This window comes from Sciurus carolinensis, chromosome 14 (genome assembly GCF_902686445.1).
Source record: "Sciurus carolinensis chromosome 14, mSciCar1.2, whole genome shotgun sequence".
In the NCBI taxonomy this organism is placed as follows: Eukaryota; Metazoa; Chordata; class Mammalia; order Rodentia; family Sciuridae; genus Sciurus; species Sciurus carolinensis.
The window spans coordinates 69,961,385-69,974,834 of record NC_062226.1 but is presented as its reverse complement, the minus strand read 5'-3'; the positions used below and the strand labels follow the sequence as shown (position 1 = coordinate 69,974,834).

The 13,450-nt window shown below is 41.0% G+C and overlaps 1 protein-coding gene across 2 annotated transcripts in view; it reads right to left on the bottom strand.

The window, feature by feature from the left end:
- The window catches only part of Pip5k1b (phosphatidylinositol-4-phosphate 5-kinase type 1 beta), a 313,915-nt gene that overhangs the window by 204,422 nt on the left and 96,043 nt on the right, over positions 1–13,450 (bottom strand). The window lies entirely within an intron of this gene.

The following is a 13,450-nucleotide window of genomic DNA, read 5'->3' as shown; positions in this document are numbered from 1 at the left end:
CTAATATATTTCTTGAAAGAGAAAGCAATCTGGGTGGGCCTTGCTATATCTGCATGTTACTGCTAATCATTTTTGTTTTAATTGTGCCCTTTTTTTCCCCCATTTGTTCTTTTTAGTTATACTTGACAGTAGAGTACATTTTAACATATTTGTACAAACATGGAGTATATCTTTTAATTGTACTCTTCTGAGTTCAGGTTCATTATCTGACACCAAATAAGTTCATTCTTTCAATAAACATGTGTTGAGCATTACATGTCAGGCAGTGAGCTGGGTCCTGGGGCCATAATGACAAAGACAGGTCCTAGTCTTCAAAAATGTGATGTCAACAAGAGAGACAAACACGTGAACAACTATGACACAACATAACATGTACTTAATCTTGGTTTTTAGAGAAGGAACTGCATGAGCTATCTTGTGGGGACCTTGGAAAGCCCCATATACGAAGAACACAGAAACTGGACTTAGGTCAGTTTGCTGAGAATACAAGTTGAGGGACAGAGGACAGGAAAGATGCCAGGTACCATGACGGATTACTTAACGACAGACCCAGAAGCATGAGAAGCATAATGAAATTTTCATGAGTATATACTGCATTTTAAGAATTGAAATGATAAATGTCTGATGTGACTGATATGCTAATTACCCTGATTTGAACATTATTCCATGTATACATGTATTGAAACATCTCATTGTACCCCCAAAATATGTACAACTATTACATGTCAATTCAAAATAAAATAAATCAAAAAATTCATTCCAAAGCAGCCAAGGTTTAGGCTATTACTTAAAGGGTTACAAGCAGACTTTCTGATTGCTCCTTCCACCTACAATCATAATTCCCTGTTCAATCTTTTGCCAGAATAAAAACAAATGGATGAAAGTGTAAATGAATTCATGAAAATCTGGAGAATCATTCTTAGGTGTAAGTCATCTTGCTGGGAAAGCAGGAAGTATTTCCATTTTCTCCCCCTACACTTAAGAAGAGGTATGGTATTCTTCAATGGAATTTTGGCAACAAGCAACAACAATAACAAACAAAGCATGAAAAAATGAAATTAAAAATGTGATGGGTTGTTTTCCAAGGCTGAAATATAAGCCACAAAAATTCACTAAGCTGAAAACAATCCTTGACATAGTTTCCAAAGTTAGAAATGCCTATATTTTTCAGCGTAGAAAAAAAATTTTCATTACATTAAGAAATCAGTCTTAGAATTAAAAAAAATATTTGCATAAACTGTCAAAGAAATACAGAAAATTTGCACGTTATGTATATGCACAATGGAGGCCATTTATACAGACATATGTTGAGACATATGGTATGTTACACATTTGTATGCCCAGAAGATTTAAAAATAGAACCGTAGGATCTTATATTCAATGTAAAGTTTTCCCATTCTTACTGATGAAAATAATTTAAATGAGGTTCTATTCCATGTATCTAATATTTATATAACCAAGTCACTGCCAAAACCAATTTCAAATGATGGCACCTGCTTGCTATGAATCCAAATGGAGACCAATCAAATCAAATTGCAGGGTTCTTATATTCTCTCATAAAACACATTCATCAAGTCTCAGAATGGCTCTCACAAAGTGAATAAACAGAATAGCTATAAATGGTGATGACAAAAGGCTCAGCATAAAATGAACCACTTGTAATTCATTTTCCCAACAAAGGTTATGCTAGAAGAATTCATAAGCCTTTTCACACCAAGCCTGCACTGCAAACACTGGACAGGAGAAAGTTGCTGGTGAAAACAAGCATGAGGATGTGCTGCTTTCTGGTCCGTATCACTCGCAGCCTTCCATGGAAACACCATGACTGCCTGGCCTTCTCCTCCCTTGATGAAAATCAACACAAAAGTCATAGTATGTGTCTGTGTATGTTTGGTGGTAGTGTTGACAGGTAGAGAAAAAGAGTGAGAAGAGTAAATACATTCAGAGTCGTGATATTGGCATATGGGAAAGGAACTCATGAAGTTTAATTAACATTAAAAAAAAAAAAAAACTCTGGCATAAAAAGTCACATCTGGCATAATCACAAACATTTTTTAAATAGTTGAATTTCTGGCCTCTATACAATTTCTAATATTTTCTTCTTCATTTTTCACTAGGTATTTGATATCAGATGAGACTTCACATTACCATATCTTTTTCTTTTCTTTTTTTTTTTTTTGGTACCAGGGATTGAACCCAGGAACCCAGGGGTGCTTAACCACTGAGCCACATCCCCAGTATTTTATTTAGAGACAGGTTCTCACTGAGTTGCTTAGTGCTGGCTTTGAACTCCTGTCTCAGTCTCTTAAGCTGCTAGGATTCCACTACACCCTGCCACGTTACTGTATCTTTATTGCATGGTATAATTTTTCATTTTTTTTAATTTGCAATATTATGGCCTCCATCCACACTTTAATTCTAAGCTATTTTCTTTTTTCTAAGAGTGCATGTCTCTGGAATTATTCAATTATTATAATAATTTGCTACACGCCATATGCAAACCAAAGTCAGCGTGACTGGCAAAAAAATGCTTAGTCTTATAAATAAATAACCCAGGCCAGGTGTGGTGGTACATGCCTGTAATCCCAGTGACTTGGGAAGCTGAGGTAGGAGAATCACAAATTCCCAGCCAGCCTCAGCAACTTAGCGAGGTCCTAAGCAACTTAGTGAGGTCCTAAGCAACTTAGTGAAACCCCATCTTGAAATAAAAAGGGCAGGATGTGGCTCAATGGTTAAACACCTCTGAGTTCAATTCCTGGCACCTGAAAAAGAAAAAGAAATAAAGCTATTTGCCTTTGCTCCTGCTGCAGTCTGCAAAGTATTTATGGTTCTATTACATTTTCTATTGAGAAAGCTAAAACAACACTTGATCTCGTATAGGTCCAAAACACAAAGGACACCTGGTACATTACCCCCCACCAAGACCTTCTCTGAACAAGCTGTCAGGGGATTCTGTGTCCTTTGGGAAGTATGAAGAACATAGTAGGGGAATAGAAAGGACCACAAAAGAGGGGATGGAAGATGCTGCTAATGACAGGAAATGACTAAGCAGGAGAAAAATGTTGTTCAACCAATTTAAAAAAAAAAATGCCTTCCTACAGTTCTGGACTGATATTAAGTTTAATTGGAAATGAGCAATAAAAGTGATTTTAAACTAAGCACAAATGTAAATAGCTAGCTACAGGGACAACAATATTAAAATGACCACTTTTGACATATTCCTCAACCAGAAGGATTTTTGTTTCCTCATTTATTCCAGGACTCCTTTGTGTCCAGTGCTTTGGGGGACTACAACAATGAATAACACAGTCCCTGTTGTCAAGGCACATAAAAGAGAAGCCAAAACACAAACACATGTAATAATGGGAGAGTCTTTAACAGGATTAGGAGTTAATACTCTTACTTGGCTTTGCCTCTAACAAGTATTCAATCATCACAGTCAGAGGGCTCACATGGAATGTTCTAAAAAATGCAATAACATTTTAAAAGCCAAAAAAATATACCAAGGACAAGGGATCATAAATCAGCTATTAATCACTGAATATTAAATTTCCCAAGTGTTTGACGTGTGCTCGGCTGTGTGCAGCTAAGACATGCTGGGCAAGGAGCTGTTTCCAATGAACCAACAGTTCAACTGGAGAATCAAAGTGAAAATGATGAGTTTGGCAGTAAGGAGGCGACAGAGGTCTAGGGTGAGCACTGTTAAGGGTGAATGAGATGTCAGAGCAGGCAGGAAGGGGTATAAAAGGGAGGGAAGGGACAGGAGAGAAGAAGGGAGTGACCCTGGGTGTCTGTGAAGAGAGGAAGATTATCCTGGCCTGGTAGGGATAAATCAAGTGGAGGGAATGATCAGTCTCAGGATAGCCTTGGGAGGCAGCCATGGATATCAGTTAAGGAACACCTGCCAAAAGCTTTGGAGTAGAGGGCCAATATGATTAAAAAATAATACTGCTCAAGAGTCAGCAAGCTGAAATGGGAAGGGAAGATCAGATTTAGAAAGGGAATCTAGAAACTGCTGCAGGAGTGGTGGGGAATGACACCAGTTAGACCAAGATGGAGCTGGCAGTTGAAAGGGAGGAATCTCCGGTGGCGTTTACAATGGAAACATCACGGCACCTGGGCTCTGGCTGGGTCTGGGGAGCAGAGTGATAAGTCAAAGGTCCCCTGTGTTCTCAAGCTTCACTAAGGACTGAAGATCATGGGGTTTCTGAGAGAGGCATTTTCTCCGCCTGATGGGAACATTTGCCACCTCCACAATGAATGAAGGAGGGATGCTCAACTCAGCCTAAACCAGCAGGTTATCTGGATTTATGTGGAACTTTTCTACAACACGTGGGCTTAGGGGGCCAAGGACTTGTCAGGTGAGGTAGAAGCAGTGTCCACCAATGTCACAGGGGAGTGAAGGTAAGAACTGTGAATTTAATCAGATTACAGAACAAGGCACAGAGAAGTGCTGTGCCTTCTGTCTTTCAGACTGACAGACAGACAGAAAAGATACTACTATGGCCTGACAACTTTCCAGTTGTGTGATGTCAAGCCATCCTCCCTGGCTAGCAACTGGGTCCTGGGAGGGCCCTGTATCTTCATAATACCTCCACTATGCTCTCGAGCTCTTGGCAGGAGTTTCTAATCCTTATAGCCAAACTCTCCTTGACCAAGACATAAAACAAGCTCACCATGAGCTGCTATAAGCCCTTCTGCGGTCACTACCCCTCTACTGCGTCACATCCCGATGGGACAGGTGATAGCGTGGTGGTCATAGGAACAGGTTCTGGAGTTACACTGCCAGCTTCCATACTGACATGGCCACCCACCAGCTGGATGGTTTCTTCAAGTAGCTCCATCTCTGCGTGCCTAGGCTTGGTCATGTGAGAGAGCTAACTGAACAGTGCCTCACTCACAGGGCAGCTGTGAGGAACACCCAATATGTGTAGCACTACAATGTCCTTGGCATGAACTACACACTCCATACACTTAGCTTCGTCATTATTTTTCCACTTTGCCAGAAGGAACACAGAAGAGGACAGAACGGATCCTGTCAACACTGTTTCCAAACTGCTTCCGGCTACAGGAGAGACTTGGGGCACCTGCAAAATATGGCGCCCATGCTCTGTTCTGGCCACTCTCTCTGCCGCTGTCCTGCCACTGGAGGTAAAGGAGGCTTTGGACACATGGCTTCCTGACTTCACATGCCTCCTCTCAAGTCTCAAGAGGGCTCACTTCTTCACAAAGGTGGCCTCTTGTCGTGACCCCACTGTTTGCTTTCCTTGAGAGCAGGGAGAGGGTCTGCCTCTCCAGGATCCTGGAAGAACACACGGTTTCCTTTGTTCTCACAGCCCTGTTCTCACAATACTCACGTAGGCAGGTGTCCAGGTGGCCCCAGCGTGCAGTTGCTTTTAGTCTCATTAATAACAATGATTACAGCATGAAACCCTCCTTTGTGCCAGGCGCTCTTAGGAGGATGACATGAATGAACTCAGTGAATTCTCTCAACAAGAAGTTAACAGCCTTCTGTTATGAATCTCATTTCTTGGTTGCAGAGAACACAGAGGCAATATAGAGGTTAAATAATTTGCCTGAGGTCAAAGGGTGAGAACCAGGATGGGAAGACAGTGTCCACTTTCAAAGGGGTGCTCCAACCATGCTGCTAGCCCTGCCTATTTTACACTTCGCTTATTTCCTTAAGTATCTATATGACAATCCCTGCATCCTGTCCCAGCTTCACAGGCAATGATGTCTCTTCGGTTCCTGTCCTTCCCACTTGTGAACTCAGGCCATCACACCTGTTCTCTCTTGTCTGGACCCTCTCCTCTCTCAGGCAGAGCTATGATATATTCTAGGCCCCACCAGTCTGGAGCCCTCTCCCCATCAGTGAAGATTCTTCTTCCACATGTTCAAACTCTTTCTCTCATCTGGATCTTCACTCTGAGGACTTGAGCATGTCAGCTCTTTCCAGGGACTCTTACTCCTTCTTTGCCCTGATCTTCCCCTCTGGTCTTGTCTTGGCCCCATTATATTTAAGGTCAACCTCTTCAAAGGACTAGTGTACTCACTTCCTCTTCCCCACAATTCGCCTTTTCATGGCCACCCTGAGTTCACAAGTGGACTCTTTGTGTCTTTTCATTCATTGTCTGAAGCGTTGACACTGTGAACATCTACACACAGCAGGCTCACAAATCCATGTTGTGACCAGTCCTCCTCCACTGAGGTGCCTCTCTCTTGAGTACCTGGCAAGGTCATCTGTCTACCCCAAATTCCCTTTCCTCCTGGCTTTTATTAATAGAACACTGGTTTTTGTGGGGGAGGCGATGTGTTGCCCACTTAAACTGTCTGGTATTCTCAGACAGTCTGGCAATGAGGTGTCAACTGATGTTTATGTCCAGGGAGACTTGTTAAGAGGCAAGCTTAGTTGGTATGGACATTTCTGGCACTTATGAGTTCTCTGCCCTTTCTTTCACGGATGGCAGATTTGAGAGAGAGCATGAGCCAGGACTCTATTTGTGCCTGGCTTTCCCCTTACCTCTCTGAACACTTTTTCTTTGTTCTTTTGGCAGGCACCCTGTTAGGATGCCTCTTAAACATCCGTGTTCCTCAGGGTCTCCTGTATCCTTTTATTCTCATTTTCACTGAGTAGTCTCGTTCATTACTGATGGGTTCAACTGCAATCTACTTGGGGTGACTCACAAATAATTCTTGAGCCCAAATCTTTCTCCTGAGATTAAGATTTATATTCCCAGTTGCTTGCAGGGCTCTTATAATGTCTTCTGAACAATAAGTTCAATATGCTCCTTTTACAGCTTGTCATATTCCACCCCAGAGAATGCTACCATTACCACCCAGTAGCCCAAGACAGCAGCCATCCCAACTCCTCAACATCCCATCCCTATAACCCATCAATCAAATCATTTCCAATCAATCTCTTTAATGTTCCTTGACTCTGATTCTTTCTCTGCATTTTTCCTGCTATTATCTTAATTGAGACCTCATCATTTCTTGCATAGATTACTATCTCAGCCTCCTAATTAGTCTGCCTCACTGGGACATGATATTGCTAAAGGGACTTTTCTGGAATGCAAATCTCTTTATGCCTTTTTCCTTCTTTAATATACTGGAATGGCTTCCCACTGCTTCAGGGCAGATATAAAAACCTTTAGCACAGCCAATGACCTCTCATGACCCACCTTTGTGAACTCATCTCTCCCTGCCACCCAGTCCCAGCACAGCTGCAGCCAGGTGGCATGACTTGTGATCCCTAATGCATCATGCTCTCTGCCTCCAGCCTCTGTACAGACTCCTATGCCTGACATTACCTGCACCCCCAACCCCCGTCCAGGCTAACTACTCTTTATCCTTCACGATGTGGCTTAGGCATTGCTTCTTTCAGAGAATACACTCTTTCCCATCCCTAACTAAGTTCTCTCCTATGTGCTCCTGTGGTATTCTGGGCCTACCTCTATTGCAATAGTGTCTGACTATATTATAAACATTAAATTTCTTCCCTTTCTACTATGTTGTCATTCCCTTGAAGGCAATAACCTCTATTTTTTATTTATTTGTTTGTTTATCACAGTGCCTGGCACATGGAAAGCCACAAAAGTTGAAAGTTAAATAATGTATATATGGGCACATTTATTTTTCTTAGATAAGCTATCTTGGATACAGAAAGAATGTTTAATTTTCAATCTGATATATTAAGTGGATGCTTCATAAATGCTTTCTTCTTTCCTTTCTTTAATACTGAGTATGAAATACATGAATGTGTGGTTTGCAGAGTGATAAAGAGATAAGTGAGATGAAAAAGTAAAATAGTGATCAATTCACTACCCCAAATATTTCCATAAGAGGATCTTTCTTCCTTCCTTCCTTCCTTCCTTCCTTCCTTCCTTCCTTCCTTCCTTCCTTCCTCCCTCCCTTTCTCCTACTTTAGGTTTATTTCACACAAGTTTCAATTTCTTCACATGGATTCTTTCGGAATAACAAAAAAAAAATACAATTATAAATGCAACTTATATCTATTATAAAAATCCTGGAAAATACAGGAAATCACCAAGGAGATCAAAGCAGCCAGCAACCTCATCCAGAGATGCCAGTTGTTCATCTTCTGCTCGTGCTTTCTGTATGAGGCTCACACCCTGACTTCACTCTCCATCGCCCGTTTTCTGACTGGCACAAGAGGCTGAAATGGGTTGTCAACACCCTGGGGCAAACCTACGTCATTCATTCCATCAGAATTCAGCACAGCATTAGTCACAAAACAAAATAAGAAGACCCTGTGTAGCAGCCGCTCTAAACATGAGGACTTTTGACCCTGGGACTGGGCTTGTCTTGGAGCAGGCTGCTCTTTGTCTTCCACTCCTGCAGGGCTGTATCTATTGCAGTTTCATGGCAACATTAACCCTCACTGAAAAACTAATTCTGGATTTTTACTTATCTCTTAGACGAGACTCAGTCCATCCTGGCCAAATCCACTTCTCCGAAGTGGCATACTCAATTCACAGTAGTAACTTTGCAATCTTATTAATAAACCATGTCAATTACTATAGTCTGAAAGTAGGAAAAATACCCTGAAGTTTCATTTTTTGGAATATATTTCAAATCTCCTTCATCTGGTTGGCTCTCTAAATGTTCACCACTATGCTTAAGCCCCAGTACAACACATACCCTCTTTTCTTATTACCAAGGAATGACATAAACTCATAATTCTTAAATTCAGTCCAACCAGAAGAAATCCAGGAAGGATCAGCATTTTTGTGATTATTAGCAATAGTAATCACAACAGGCAAAAATATGTGCCCTCTCCCTAGTGTTAATACAGCTAAGTCCTCCTGGAATTCTAAGTTCTCTCATGCCCAGACCTGTTGTGTAGAGAGCTTTACTCTGGGATTTTGCATCACAGTAACCAGGGCTACATCTGGGTCAAGCAAAGCACCTTGTCACCCCACACAATGTCATTTTGTCAGCAGATAGGCAGAGGGGTCTAGAAACAGAGCAATGGCTTGAAATACCTCTGGGTCAATCTACTGCATGGCAGAAGCAGGTGTTGACTCAAGAGAGAGGCCCAGGTGCATGGGTACAGGGAATGCAGACCTGTGACTTGGATCAAGACTTTCCTATCTGGGATTTTTGTACAAGTTGGAAGAAGTTGCAAAGGATGGGGAGATAAATGCTCAAAATATTCTGACACTAGGAATGCTTACAGCTGAAGCTCCTCAAGAAATTAAGCATCAGGAGAATTTGAAGCAGGGGTGGGGGAGAGAGCCCAAATACTCACACAACCTTGGGAAACCTAGGAGACCTCTGGATGACAAAAACCACCTCCTCTGACTTACCAAAAACACATTCCCCTGAAGAAAAATGAGGATGAGATATCTCCTGTAGGCAGATTTAATCCTGAAATGAAAGCCCTGTTTTAACCAGCAGCTGTAGAGTTTAGTAACTGAGTATGAGTTGGAAATCAGGCTTCACATGACCTTTCGTGGGGCACCTTTATGCACTGCACAACTGCAGAACCATACATGGCAGCCCTGTATCCTCTTGACACAGACTCCATCCACAGATGATCAAGGGCATCGGTCTACAAGCCAGTGTGATGTCAGTAAGAAGGGAGTGGTTGGGTCCACAGAAACCAAGGGAGTTCAAGATACTCCTCATTCATTCCTACTTCATAAAAACCATGGAATACCAGAATCGTGTGTGTGTGTGTGTGTGTGTGTGTGTGTGTGTGTGTGTGTGTATCTCTACCACTGAGATACATGCCCAGCTGTATTATTCTTTCACTTAACAAACATCCTAACGGTGCTGGGTGAAAGGCAAGGTACAAACCTCAAGAACTAGCAGTCTAAGGCAAGGCTCTGCCCTAACGCTTGCCCAGGCAAGAGAACAGATGGAGGCTCATACTTCATACACTCTGAGGCTCCTTCTCACTCACTAGCTTAAACTGGTCACTGTGCTCATAGGTATCTCTGCCCCCATCAGCATTACTATTTCCAGTTCCTCAAGTAAAGTGACATGAAAAGGCAGGCTTTTGTATGTCTTCTTTGGAGAAACATCTACTTTAGTCTTTTGCCCATTGTAAAAATCATGTTATTTTTTTCTTTTGATATCCAATTGAAGGATTTCCTTATATACTTTGGATATTAATCCATTACTGGATATTTATATGATTGGCAAATATTTTCTCCCATTACATTCTCCTACTCATCCTGCTGAGCATTTCCTCTGCCATGCAGAAGATATTTATTTTTGTTTTAGTAGTACTGGGGATAGAACCCAAAACCTCAAGTAGGCAAGTACTCTAGCATCGAGCTACACTTTCAGTCCTTTTTATTTTATTTTGAGACAGGGCCTTACTAAGTTGCCCAGTCTGGCCTGGAACTTACAAGCCTCCTGTCTCAGCCTCCTGAGTAGCTGGAATTACAGGCATGCCCCACCATGCCCAGCTTGTGCAAAAGCTTTTGAGCTTGACGTTGTTCTACTTATCTTTTTGCTGTCGTTTCCTGTGTTTTTGGTGTCGTATCCAAGAAATCATTGTCAAGACTTACGTCATGAAACGTTTCCTCTGTTTTCTTCTTGGAGTTTTAAAGTGTCAGGTATGTTAAGTCTTTAATCCACTTTGAGTGTGTGTGTGTGTGTGTGTGTGTGTGTGTGTGTGTGTGCAGTGTAAGATGAGAATCCAGTCTCTTTCTTTTGCATGCAGATACCCATTTTTTCTTGATGTTATCTGTTGAAGAGATTATGTATATCCTTTGTATATTCTTGGCATTCTTTTTGAAGATCAGTTGACCACATATACATGGGTTCATTTCTGGGCTCTCTATTCTATTTCATTGGCCCATATGGCTATTTTTGGGCCAGTGCTATACTGTTTTGATTATTGTAGCTTTGTAATATATTTTGAAACCAGGAAGTGTGATGCCTCTAGGGTTGTTCTTCTTTATCAAGATTGCTTTAGCTCTATGAGGTCCTTTATAGTTATATATAGCTTTTACAATTTTTTATTTCTATAAAACTGCCATGGAAATTGTGATAGGAATTATATTGCATATGTAGACCACTTTACGTACTATGAACATCTGAATAATATTAAGTCTTCTAATCCATGAACATGGGGTGCCTTTCCATTTATTTATGTCTTCTTTAATTTTATTTGCCAGAGTTTTGTACTTTTTTAGTGTACAAGTGTTTTATCTCCCTAAGTTTATTCCTAAGCATTTTATTCTTTTTGATATTATTATGAAATTATTTTCTTAAAGTCCTTTTTGATATTTTGTGGTTAGTACATAGACATGTAAAGTCCATTCTCTGAATTTAGAATTCTTGAACTCCTCAGTGTTCCAGGCGGAATGGACTAGCTCCTTATTCCTTGCATTCCACCTTCTCTTCCTACCTGCAGTCCAGGACCTTCTGTGCACAGGCTGAGCTCTCACTGCACCCCTACAGACATCACTCACTACAACTTCATGCTCAAGGTTGCATATACTGGGCATCATGGACCCTCAGGAGGATGAACTTGAGGAAGAAGTTCCAGCACCTTGAAACAAGCTCAGCATCATTTGAAGAGGGAATTCTGAAATCTGGGCAGCTTGGTTACATGGAGTATGACCTAAAAAGGAATGCAAGGGGCCACAGTGGGGTCCTTTACATACCAAGTCCAAGGTCCAGATAGGTCATATAGGGAAGGGACCCCTTTTGCCTGGTATTAAGGACAGTGCTGCCAAGGAGACAGAGGGCAAAATAGTGTAACCTGTACTCAAATGTAGTGGACATGGGTTATTAGGGGATCCCAGAGAAGGGAACAAAGATTGGACTCTGGAAAGCTTCCTCGGAGGAGGTGATGTATAGCGTATTTGTATGTTAAATCATGACTTGCTGAACGCAAGGTAGAAAAAGCTGCAACAAATGTCATCATTTTGTCAGGATATTGGAAAAACATGTTTCTTTCTGGAAATTTCCATTTGTTGTGGTAGGAATAAAGAGGTGCATGTTGGGGAGGGACCTGGCATAAATCTGGAAGGTTCTGCAAGGAAAGTTCTACAGCTAAGGCATTTGGAATAACAAAAGAGTCATCAAGGAAGTCTTAGTTTGCACAACTTGTGTATGTCCCAAATTAAGTCACTGATGAACAGAGGTCATGCAAATGTAGAGTGGCAGAATGATCACTTATACTTCAAATGCTTTTGCAATCCAAGCCAGCATAATGATGGGAAGCATGACTATCTCACACATAATTTTAGCTAGATCCTAGATGTTTCCTTAGCTTTGGATATATGTGCCCAGCTGGCTCCTACCTTTGGAATCCACACAGGCACATTAACCATAATAGGTCTTAAACAAAAATCAAACATCTTTATATTCCTTCCCCTCTGACTTTCCCATCACATTAAATATCACTTCATTCCCCTTTTCATTCAAATCAAGAAACACTCCAGACTTCTCTCTCTCTCTCCTTTTAGCATGTCCTCCTCCAAGCCCTGCTAACTTCTCAAAACTATCTTCTCTCCATCTTTACTGCTACTCTCAGTCCAGGTACCAGTGTTTACTGCTACACTAATACACAGCCTCTGGTTCATCTCCCTGCTTCCATTCTCCACATGATTTTGAAAAGTGAACTGGTGCAGGTTAGTTGCTTGTGTGACGCTATTAATGCCTTCCCACTGCATTCAGACCTAAATGCAAACTCCTTATCCCGGCCTGTTAGACCATGTATGGTCTGCAGCTTCTCTTGCTCTACAAGCTCATCTGATGCCCTTCTTACCGTGCTTCTGCCACACTAGTCTTATTTCAGTTGCTCAAACACAATCAGGCTCTTTCTTGCTCAAGTTCTTTGTACATGCTACCTGCTGTATTTTGCCTGTAATGCATTCTACCCAAAGCAGATGCTTCTTGATGGCTCGAGTTCTCCATCCCTTGTTTATTAGCTTCCTAACATTTATTGTAATTGGCAGCAACATTATGCTCCTTTGTTGCTATTTCTTCTTGTAACATAAACTCCATAAAGTCAGGGGTTTCATGTATCTATTAGGAACTAGAGATAAAGTTGTTAATTAAGTTCTGTGTCTGGCTCATAGTGAATGCTAAGGAAATATTTACCAAGTGGACAATTTTATAACCATATTTAGAAATTCAAGACAATTAACACTTCAGGATTTTGTTAAGCTGGCTTCCTAAACTGAAAAAGAACAACACGAAAACCAAACCAAAAAACTCCTCATAAAACATGCTCAAAATTGATAAAAGAACATTATGCTTTAAAGAAGTTTCACATTCATTCTGGACCTTTCAAGTATTCATATTGCTATTATGTGGAACTCCATGGGGAATTAAAAATAAAACTATCATGGGTGCAAATACATTTTTTTTAAAATGGCAGTAATATCACAGTATGACATGCCTTATTTAATGTGGAAAATATTCAAATACAACCATTATGGTTCTCTTCCAACATTATCTA